General features: G+C 40.0%; 1 long non-coding RNA gene and 1 other non-coding gene across 2 annotated transcripts; one reads left to right on the forward strand and one right to left on the reverse strand.

Annotated features, from left to right (window-relative positions):
- The first annotated feature begins 9,210 nt into the window (after window positions 1–9,210).
- LOC112672113 (uncharacterized) lies at window positions 9,211–11,603 on the forward strand. Its single transcript, XR_003144048.3, has 2 exons — window positions 9,211–10,162; window positions 11,227–11,603. It is a non-coding gene; the product is annotated as an uncharacterized LOC112672113 (long non-coding RNA).
- LOC112672677 (small nucleolar RNA SNORD88) lies at window positions 10,203–10,290 on the reverse strand. The gene has a single exon (XR_003144416.1). It is a non-coding gene; the product is annotated as a small nucleolar RNA SNORD88 (small nucleolar RNA).
- Window positions 11,604–11,977: the final 374 nt, after the last annotated feature.

Genomic DNA, 11,977 nt, shown 5'->3' on the forward strand with positions numbered 1-11,977 from the left:
TATTTTATTTATTCATGAGAGACACAGAGAAAGAGAGAGAGAGAGAGAGAGAGAGGCAGAGAGACATAGGCAGAGGGAGAAGCAGGCTCCATGCGGGGAGCCTGATGTGGGACTTGATTTCGGGTCTCCAGGATCATGCCCTGTGCTGAAGGCAGCGCTAAACCGCTGGGCCACCAGGGCTGCCAAAAAAACTGCTTTCATTTTCATTTTTGGCACCCTTCACCCCCCCCTTTTTAAAAAAAAAATTAAGCAGCTGGTTTTGTATTGTTTTTTTAATGTTTTTGTAAAAGCTTCTACTAAAGAAATTGCAAGTTCCAAAGCAAGGTCTCTTAATCTACAGTGATAAACAAGTATTTAGTGATCATGAAACCCTTGAAAACATATGCTAAATTTTGTGTGTATGTTTGGGAGTGTGTTTTTCTGGAGAAAGACTCCAGGTTTTATGTCAGATTCTGTCGCCAGCACCTAGTACAGTGCCTGGGAGTAAATATATGAGTAAAAGAATGAGAAAAATGAATGAATGAGATGCCCTTAAAGACACTGAGAAGGAATGGTTGGAGAACTAAGTTATCTGATACCAGGGAAACAATGGTGTCAGAGAAGCCAAGGAAGAGAAGATTTCAAGAAAAGAGAGTAGTCCAACTGTCACTTGTTGAAGAAAGGTCAAGTCATATAAGGTCTGAAAAGTACACAGGGATATAAAAATAGAGTGGTAGTTGGAGATCTTTATAACTGATAGTTTCAGTTGGGGTAAACTATTACAGTTGGGTGGAGAATAAATAATGTAAGGAATAATGAATAGAGACAACTCTTTCATAAACCGTGTCTGTGAAGAAATAAGAAACAGAATGGAGAATGATTAGTTCCTATTGGAAGGTTTTTTTTTTTTTTTTTTTTTAAGCTAGAAAAGACTTGAAAATACTTAAATACGAAGGAGCCACAGATAGGTAAAGGACAAAGGTACTAAAAAGCAGGGCTGGGAAGAAATCCAGAGCCTTGTATCAGAAGAGGGTTACCTTTTCCATTGTGAAAGGAAGGAAGGACAAAGAATGGATACCAATTAAGTAAGTTTGAAGGTTTGGTGGTACTAATTTGAAAGAGATTCCATCCTACAGTTTCTATTTTCTCTGAGAAAATGAGAGATAAAACAATCTGCTGAGAATGAAGGGGTATAGGTTGGTGGACACAGGGGTAAGGTCTTAGGTGAGCAGAAATTTAAATATCTCCTGTGGAGAATGGGAAACAGTGAAGAATTGCCAGGCAAAGTCATGAACATAAATTTGTTGTGCTACTAATGTTTTCTGATGTGTGATTTTTCTCTAGGAAGTTTTTTAAGCAGAAAGGGGTTTTTAGGGAAAATCCCTACTTCACTAGGGGCTACCTTCTCTCTTGAAATTGAGTAACTAAAATTCAGGTTCAGAATTGTGGTGAAGATGTTATTTCTGTATTACATACAGAAATTGTGATGAATTTGATAATAAAGAGGTCATGTATTTTAAGTACATAGAAATAAAATTCACCTTTCAAGTACCTAAGAATGGCAGCAGGTAAGGCTTTTTGTACAGGGAACCAAAATCACTGTCAAAATCAAAGCCCTAAAATAACTACTTAGAGGGCCACACAGGTAGGCCCATTAACTGGAGCCATCAGCTCTCAAAAGCCTTATCCTGTCACTTAAAGTGATAATGTCTGGGTCATCAAATCCATGACAAAAAGAGGTATATCTAGAGAAAAAAGTTCAGAGGAAAAACTGGTGAGAGTGACTATTCTCAAAACAGAGGACTCTATCCTGTCTACTCCACTGCAGATAAAGCCAAGTTAAATCTCTCAAGTTCAGTAGTTACCTGGTCATCAAGCAGAGGTGACCTATCATGTCCAGCTCCCAAACTGATGCATATTCTCTGTAATTTTCCTCTCTCCAGCTACAGACACCCAAAAGGAGCTGAGGGGATTAAATACCTTATCACTATTACTTCCCTCTATGCTTCCAGCTTTGGCTTGAAACTTAGCGTCAGAGGTAGTTACTGAACCAAAGGCTAAGGGGAGTACTTTCGACACTCTATCTAGCCAAACCCACTCTATCCCTAAAACAGCTCAGCAGTCATGCATGGAAGCACAGAAGACAGCTAGTTTGGAAGGCAGTCTAAGTGGTCATGAAGAGCATGATTTCTAAGGGGCAAACTGCTTGGATTCACATTCTGGAGATACTACTCAGTAGATAGAAACTGTGTTTTAGTTTCCTCATCTGCAAAATGAAAATAATGATAATGCCTATCACATAGGGCTGATATGAAGGTTAAAGAAGACAATCCAGGTCAACTTAGAAAAAAGTGCTTGGAATACAATAAACACACAGTATGTATTAGCTACTATTATCATTTCTGATCTATGGTTGAGTTTTCTTGAGTAGGTTACAAAAGTGCAGTGGTTGAAATGATGGGAAGTGAAAAGAAGAAACTGATAGGGAAGAGTAGCACAGTCAAGGTCCTGGATTTCCTGAAGTTGAAGTATAGATGCACTAGAAGTCATTCAGTTAGGAAGCTGGGATGGGAAAATGGACAAAAAAGTAGAAGAGTTTATTTTAAGCTTTTAAGGGTGAAGTTGACATAAGTGATGACAAGGTCCAGGAGTGGGTGGTTTTATAGAAAAGGTAAAGGTCATTGAATTTGAGGTCAAGCAATCAAGAGACCAGAGTATCACCTGGGATTTTATGTAACCTGGCTTAAAGGTAGGACTTGGGGAAGGGAGAGAAACTGTAAGTCAGGTACCAAAACCTTTGGAGAATGCAAGGAAGGAATGAGAATGACACACATGGACAGAAAGTATCTGAAAGCGATGCGGTCTATGGGAGCATATGCATTAACATCGGTACTGAGGAGCACAGAAGCCAGCTGCTTCTCATGATGCCAACTGAGGCTAGTTGGTGGGAAAAGACCAGAGAGCCGAGAATACTAAATATTTTACATGGCTTAGGGGAGTCCAGTACAGTAAAAAACTGTTCTATCCTATGTTAACACTGCCCCGTTAAGACACCACAGCCACCAAATTATTTAGAGTGCTTCCTCAAAGAGCCTGGCTGTCCAAGGTATCACAGTTCTAGGAAGCTCCTCTTCCACCTTTTAACATGCTCTCCAGACATCAGGAAGGATCACCTGTGTTTCTCTCTACCCAGCACATTCATCACAGTATAGTACAGGTCATCCTTCATAGTACTTACACATTTAAATTGTTGCTCTCATGTAGGTACTTCCAGGGTTGTGGCAAGGTGTAGTGAGCTTTTCACGTTTGCCTCTCAACCCTGTATAGGCATTCATAAATGTCATTTATTGAACAAGAGACTTCTCACAGTCACCAAGTTAGGAGGCAGAGCATAAAAAGAATTTTCTGCCTATGGAAATTGGTCATCAAACCTTTAAGTTCTGACTATAAAGAATGATTTTTCTGGGATGCCTGGCAGGCTCAGCTGGTGGAGCATCTGACTCTTGATCTTGGAGACATGAGTTCAGGCCCCACAATGAGTATAGAGATTACTTTTAAAAAATGATTTTCGAATAAAGATTAGAAAGAAACGCAATAATTTCTTCACCAACTTGCAGCATAACATTTCTAAACACCTTCTATTAAAAGAAGTCATGGTTGAGATCTCAAGGGGAAAAAAAATCAGAATTTTAAAACTAAAGCTAAGTAAACTTGTAAAATCCTTTTTCTTTGATATACCATACTAAAAACAATAATTAGCAACATTCCATTTGTAGTCCTTTTCTAAAAATTTTTGAGATTTACTTGCCCTAAAATTTAAACGTGATACTTGTAAATTCACTTTTGTTATAGGTAAATAATCAGAGGTTTTAAATTTTTGTTTCTGGTTTACTTTCAAGTGTCTCATTGCCTTTCTGATTTCATTACTTTGATTTATATTTATTTTATCCAAATGACAGATTGACAAATCATATGTATTGGGCATAAATCCTTAAACATGTGGAGAAAGTATACAAAACAAAATGAATGTATCCTAGGATTTTATTCAAGACGAAATCATATGAAGTCATAGGTGGAGGGGAGTGGAGACAGTTGGCAGCCCAGGAAGGGGGAAAAAGGTTTACTGTGATTTATTTTAGAAAACAAAATGAAGAAAAAAAGATGTGACTTTAGAAGTTTTAAAGAAATGGTTTTTTGAGGTAGTATAGAGCACTACCATTAGGCACTTTAAAAAATTCTTTAGTTATTGAACTCGATGACTGTATTTGTTCCAAATTTAATGATAAATATCACTCCTCCTTCACTTCTCCAAAACTGTAGAGGAATAAGCCTTTAATAAATACACATAAACTATGTAAAGACCTCATAAAATGAATTATTTCATTAGAACTATAATGTCTTGTGGGCTCTTGGCCTTATTCTCCTTTGAGTTTGGTGATTTGCAAAAGGATACATTTACCCAGCCTGTACAAGAGTGTACATACTAAGAGAAGTGAACATTACTCCCTCATTATTGTATAGGCTTTGACTTATAAAAGAATAAAAACTATGTTTTTCCATGAAAAGGTGTCCTAAAAAAAGCAAACTGATAGTAGAAATTTATAGAGAAGGTCACTACTAGCTAATGTTCATCCAGTAATAACATGTTGTAATGTAGCATTTATTTTAGTGGCAGAAATTTTAGTAGCTATGTAAATTTTACTAACTTTATGTATGTTAGTCTTTAAAAGTTGGGTATGTAGGCATATAGGTATTCCAGAATTATATGAGGAAAACTGTATCTACAGTCATATTTAAGAATTAAAAGGATTTTGAACATCTAGATCTATCCATCATGAATATAAAGTAACTACTTATACCTTTATGTTTAGGTAGACCATTGTGCTGTTTCAGGGTAAGACATTTTTTGTTGATTTTCCCAAATCCTTTTATTTTATTTTAATTTTTATTTTTAAAGATTTTATTTATTTATTCATAGAGATGCAGAGAGAGAGAAAGAGGCAGAGACACAGGCAGAGGGAGAAGCAGGCTCCATGCAGAGAGCCCGATGTGGGACTTGATCCAGGGTCTCCAGATCACGCCCTAAGCTGCAGGCTGCGCTAAACCGCTGCGCCACCAGGGCTGCCCTTTTCTTTTTTTTTTTTTTTTTTAAGATTTTATTTATTTATTTGATGGAGAGAGAGAGAGAAAACACAAGCAAGGGGAGCACCAGGCGAAGAAGGGTCCCTGTTGAGCAGGGAGCTGGGACGCAGGGCTCAATCCCAGGACCCTGGGATCATGACCTGAGCTGAAGGCAGACACTCACCCAACTGAGCCACCCAGGCACTCCCCCAAATCTTTTTTGATGATATTTCACATGTTGTTGGCTTTTCTGGCCACAGCAGAACACTTGGCTGAATATCACCAGAGAATAGTCTATACTCTATAATAATTACTGTGTCCCCTCCCTGGTTCTAACTGAAAGAACAGACCTCATCAGAACTACTATAAATATAGCTGGGATAATCTCTTTAGTTACATTATCTTACACTTAGCCACCCCACAATTTGAACACTTTTCTGCCCGTTCACACAGTTTCAAAATATCTTTCAGGGATCCCTGGGTGGCGCAGCAGTTTGGCGCCTGCCTTTGGCCCAGGGCGTGATCCTGGAGACCCGGGATCGAATCCCACGTCGGGCTCCCAGTGCATGGAGCCTGCTTCTCCCTCTGCCTGTGTCTCTGCCTCTCTCTCTCTCTGTGTGACTATCATAAATAAAAATTAAAAACAAAAAACAAAATATCTTTCAATTATAGTTTATTTTCATCATTCATAACTCAGAAATATTCAATATTATTTGTATATTTGGAAGAATGGTATGTTTAATCACATCCAGAAAATTCATAAAAATTTAATAAAGACATCAAATTATTTTTCCAACTTTCATTAAAATGAAAATCTACATATTAATCAGTGTTCCTATACTTTTGCTGGTTTAAACAAAGTCTGATGCCTTGTTAAAAAGTTTATGCCAGCATTTCGATTTTTACCATACCCCTTCAAGGAACAAAATGTACCACACACTTGACAACACACAGAAAACATGTTTGGAAACAAAGACTGCTGTTTTATGGCAGTACGCTCCTGAATGCAAAAAATGTTAGTTAAGTATTTTTGCACTATTAATACTATTCTGTTTTATGTCATATTCAAGTCACTATTTTTTAAGAAGTTGTATTTGTGATATAAAATGAAAATTTGCTTATTTCATTCAGCAAATGTTTACTGAACATTTACTACATGCATTGTTCTGGGTATTGAAAATTCAGGTAAGAAAAAGACAAGAATGGTTCCTACTTTTCCACTACCAAGAAGATAAAATAAGCTTGTTTTATCTTGAATCATTCATATTAAAAAATGTATAAACCAACAATAAAATGTTAGATAGTCACCAATGCCATAGAATCGGGGTTGAAAGGAGCTCAGAGATCATCTATGTTATCAATTCCAAGCCACATCTTTTTTTTTTTTTTTAATTTTTATTTATTTAGGATAGTCACACAGAGAGAGGGAGAGAGAGGCAGAGACACAGGCAGAGGGAGAAGCAGGCTCCATGCACCGGGAGCCCGACGTGGGATTCGATTCCAGGTCTCCAGGATCGTGCCCTGGGCCAAAGGCAGGCGCTAAACTGCTGCGCCACCCAGGGGATCCCCCAAGCCACATCTTACAATGTGGTCAGACCAGGCTATACTCAAGGAGATTTGTCACTGCCTGCACATGTGCTTCAGAACTCAAGGAAGTGTCAGAGGCTTGGAAGAAAATATGGGAGACAATGGTGAAGGCACTCTTAAGGATTCTTGATGATTCAACATCAATAAAATGTAATAGTTGGAAGTGTTTATTGCTTATAGGAGAGAAAAATGAAATTCAGAGAGCTTAAATGACTTGCCCTACTTTACAAAGCAGAGTAGGTAGTACTAGAGTCCAGGTTCTAAGTTCCATTCTTTTCTTCTACCTAAGTCTTCAGAAAAATGAAAAGAAAGGTTCTAGAATATAGCTCTAGTTTTGGGACCAGGGACAAGGAACTTAATCCCTCTTTGCCTCAGCTTCTCCATTTGTAAAAAAAAAAAAAAGGGGGGGTTTAACAGACCTAACTCATAATACTGTACTAATGAGTATTAAGATAATGTATGTATAAGTAAGAAAGATAATGTATGTATAGGACTTAACACAGTTTGGCATCTAGTAAGCGCTCTGTAAAACCTAACTATTTGAAATCAAACTTTTCATTTGGTGGGAAATTTAAAATGACCAATTACCCTACAAATATTGCTTACTATATGAAGCCTACATCTAGTTATTTGACTAAAATACTGGAAAATAAATAGACTGGCAAAAGTTTGAACTGATTAATACAATAAAAATTTCCACCTTAACAATGCTTTGTCCAGGTCCATATGGTACTATGCCAAGAACCCAGTAGACCTACCTGAAAAAAAAACATACAAAAAGTAAGAATTGACACCAACTAGGATTATCAAGTTACTAAGAACTCTAATGTACACTCTAATGTGTACAAATGCATTTGTAAATACAATCTGAAACAACATATAAACAAGAAAAAATATTCAAAATGTATAAACAGTTCATTATTTTTGCTTTCCATAACACAGAATCATAACCATGTATATTAATACTTGTACAAGAAAAAAAAATACTTGTACAAGAACCACAAGTTCTGGAGTTTAAAATGTACCATAAGGAGACATGAATTGGTCAGAAGAGTGAGAGTACTAACTGTTCATGATTATTATATTACTCTATACGTTGTAAAAGCGCTTTCTCATCTGTTATCAACTCAGTGCCTTGCATATAGTACATAAATAACTAAAAATAAATCCCAGATGCTTTCCAATGTCATTTTGCTTTCTGCTCAAATAACGGCATGTTTGGAGAAAGGATGAACGTCTACATTTCTTTTTTAAGCCTTTCTGGTCAGCTCTTCTAATTTTGGGAGTTTAAGTGAAAAATCCAAATTACAACACACTGATTTTTGTAGAGTCAACTTGCTTTAAGTCCTAGTTTCTATATTTTTGTTATAAAATAACATTCTATATGTATACTTTACATTATGAGTTCATTACATATTTCAGACAAATAAAAATGGTTTCAACTGAGATTCTGGATGCAAGAAACAGACAGTTAAGCACTTAAAAAGTAATTTTACCTAGTAGGAAATCAACTCACATTTGTTCCTGTTTCACCTGAAGACAACACCTATAGACCACTCTTCAGAAAGAACTAACTTAATAAATTTATATTTAGAATTACTCTATTTGCAGAAGCCTCTCGCAAAGTCTTATGAGGTACAATTCTGATGTCTTCGTATTTCATCATGACAACTGCACAGTAACAAAGTGCAACAATTTTCTGAATATTTTAAATATTAGCCTATTTTCTCATACCAGTTATTTTAAAAATGCTTTTGTTAAAAACAATCTCACAAGCACTAACATGGTATCCGAATTTAAACCTTACAGAAAACCAACCCCATACTCAACATGTAAAGTTTCCCTATGAATTCTGAAGCTTAAAATTAACATTATTAGTATGCTTATGTTTGGGATTTAAAAAAACAAAAACCAATCGCATTCTTCACTATACACATCTTGGATGTTATTCGAGGATCAAAGTCTAATGCTGGGGCGTGGTTAGGGCGGCACACAAGAGCCCTATGGCCAATTATGGAGCCCCACGGCAAGGTGCAAGTCGCCAAGAAGGCCAGGAGCCAGACTCCGATGGGTGCCGAGCTCGAGCCGCCTGCACTCGGTGGAGGTGGGGCGCCCCAAACCTCTGCCGCCGCAGATTTCCCACGGCTCCCACCTCGGTGTCAGCCTCGCCCCCCCACCCCCCTTCCTCCCCGGCCAGCGCCCGCACGGCCCGCGCCCACATCGCCCGCGCCACTCCAGGGCCAAGCGAGGTGACGGAAACCAAAACCCGGAACAAAAGGAAGGCCTACGTAAGAAGCGAGGCCCCACCCTGTCACAGAGGAGCGACTCCTCTAGAAAGACTTGGCGGCCAGTTAGCTTCAGGAAGCGCGCAGGCGCAGTTCCTAGGACGTTTGGGGCAGCCTGCCGCCCAGTAATCTCATCTTTTGCCCTTTGACAGGCCTCCTTGAAGCTCCATATCTGGGCACTTTCCGGGTAACTCTTGGCTCGGTCTCCATTGCGGTACCTTACTGATGGCAGCCATGATAGTTGCATCCGGGTACTTCGAGGCCTCGTGACCAGAGCCTCCCGGAAGTGACGCGAGCGCGGAGGGATTCGCGTTCGGCTGAGGTGAAGGGGCTCCGGAAGCGGGTTGGGTAGAGAGGCTGGCGGTGGGGCGGCGGGGGGTTTGGGGTCTTACTTATCATCCTCCTCCTGTAGCGCGGCTTACGTGTCCTGAGTTGTGCCCAATAGCAGCACTGCCGCGCCGTTTAAATCCTCTTTTCACAACAGGCCCAGGGGGAAGAAATGATGCCGTTTCCATTATGGGGAAATTAAGACCAGGACAGGGCAAGTGGTTGGTCAAAAGTAGTAGCAGCTCGTGTGGGAGTTTGCCTAATCCCGATCCCCTCAGTTTGGCTCTGCTATGAATTTCTTCCGTAATGCATCCGTGTAGAAACGCCCCAACGCCTGGCGCATCCTGGCCGGCCACGTCTGCGAGGCGTCCGCCCGCCTTCAGCTCAGCCTTGTTGCCCATGGAGTAGGCCCAGCCGCCGCCATCGTGGTCTTTGCGGTGGATGCAAGGCCGAATCGTGCGCTTCGCCCACCTCCACTGCCAGCGTCTTGGGATTTCGCTTGGTCTCCTACGCCTTGACTCCGCACATAGAGGGTTCTTGCCGCCCTCGACCGGTTAACCGAGGGAGCCGGCACGCACGGCTCGGTGCTGGCAAACTGACTCCCGCCAGGAGCTTGTAAAGTCAGGACTGACGGCTGGAGGTCTGTCATCGTTGGCAAACAGTCTCTGACCGTAATAAAGGACGGACGACTATGATCTTGGACTTTCCACCGAACCAGTTGCTTCTCCTGGTTTCCATTCCTTTAGAATATGACTGAGAACCAGTAATTCAATCTTATGTCAGCATTAACTATAACCAGCCCTCTATCAAGTGTGAATAGCCACTCGGGTCTCTATTTTTTTTTAAAACACAGAGGCGATCAGGTAAGAAAATAGCCACACACCCCAGCATCTCCCCAGAACGGGACCTCTCCGACTCCTGGGTGTCAGAGGTCCCAGGGGCACCGTGTCCTCAGGGGAGGTCAGAGCCCAGCGAAACATCATGGGGAAAGTAATATTTTTATAAAAACAAATTATGCATAGAAAAAGCACTAAACAAATACAAAGGAATTAAGAATGATCATATTTGAAGAATAGCTGTTTCTTTTATTTTCTTCTCTCTGCTCTTTATTTTTTAGTTTTATTTTTTTTAAGATTTTATTTATTTATTCATGAGAGATAGAAAGAGAGAGAGGCAGAGACACAGGCAGGGGGAGAAGCAGGCTCCATGCAGGGAGCCCGATGCGGGACTCAATTCCGGGGCTCCAGGATCACGCCCTGGGCTGAAGGCGGCGCTAAACCGCTGAGCCACCCGGGCTGCCCCGTCTCTCTGCTCTTTATATTCCATATCTGCTACAATTCTTTTTAATATAGGGAAATAAACAAATTGACTAGGGTAGGGGCACCTGGATGGCTCAGTGGTTGAGTGTCTGCCGTTGGCAGACGTGATCCCAGGACCCTGGGATTGAGTCTCTCTGCAGGGAGCCTGCTTCTCCCTCTGCCTGTGACTCTGCTCCCTCTGTCTCTCTCATGAATAAATAAGTAAAATCTTAAATTAAAAAAAAAAATTGACCACAGTAAACCTTTCTTACTTGCCTGCTATTATAATGAAGACAAAGACATGTTGTCACATTTTGACAAGTAACAGTCTTGAGTACAAATTACAGAGAGGATTTCTTTTGCTTGGAGAAGCATTGTTTTTTGGTCAGAATATCAAAATACAGTATTGGTATTGATGTCTTTCACACACCTTTATATAAAAACATTTCAATTGGAAGTTTTTCTTCTAAAAAAAGAGAAGGATTTGGGACACTTGAAATTCTGGGGAACAAGTATAAAAAGCTACTTTTATTCTTCCTTCTTTGGAGTACAGCTTTAAGCAATTTAGTAGGTTCAGATAAAAGCAAAATAAAGCCTCCTCAATTATATATCTGTATTCTACTTTATAGCATTGCCTTTTGGCGACCTCTCAAGCAGTGGCACTACAAGAAATACAGCGAAAAGAAAGAAGAGAAAAATGAGAAGGGATTAGGGAGGAAGAAAATGTAAAGGAATAAAGGAGAATGCTGATATTGGGGTTGAGGTTGGTTTGAAATTCCAAGGTAGCGTGCAGCAGCGCTTTCATCCAAGTCCTGGCACAAGACCAGTTGCCCACGCAAACATATTTGCATATACAATGTTCCCACTCACACATTGAGCACCCACTATGATACCTTACCAAAAATTTCAGCTTTATACTCATACAACTTGACATATATTTTGACAAAACCTGGAGTGGATTGAACAACAAGAAATGAAAAGTAAAATCCTATAGTTTTTCCTCTTACCGCATCATTCATTCATCTTATGATTAGTAGCATAAGTGGATATTGAACTGGAAGTGTTGCCTGCTGCATTAGAATACAACTATGAAACACCAAGTGAAGTCCTGACGAGGCATTATTTTCAAAGGAAATATCTTTATGTGAGTCTGGGCCCTCTAAAAAGCAGCTATTAAGATGACATTAAATGTGCAAGAATTTTATTAGAGGAAACACTTGTAGGAGAGAATGGGGAGGGAGTTGGGGAAGGCTGGGAGAGGCATCAGACTGATGGAAGTCAAACGCAGGGAAGGAGGTGGGGGGAGGTTGGTGGAGGAGTCCTAAACTGCTGCAGAGTCTAAGGAAGATTTGGCAAGACTGCTGAGAACGCTCAAGCCAA

The sequence above is a fragment of the Canis lupus genome, chromosome 28 (genome assembly GCF_003254725.2).
Source record: "Canis lupus dingo isolate Sandy chromosome 28, ASM325472v2, whole genome shotgun sequence".
Classification (NCBI taxonomy): Eukaryota; Metazoa; Chordata; class Mammalia; order Carnivora; family Canidae; genus Canis; species Canis lupus.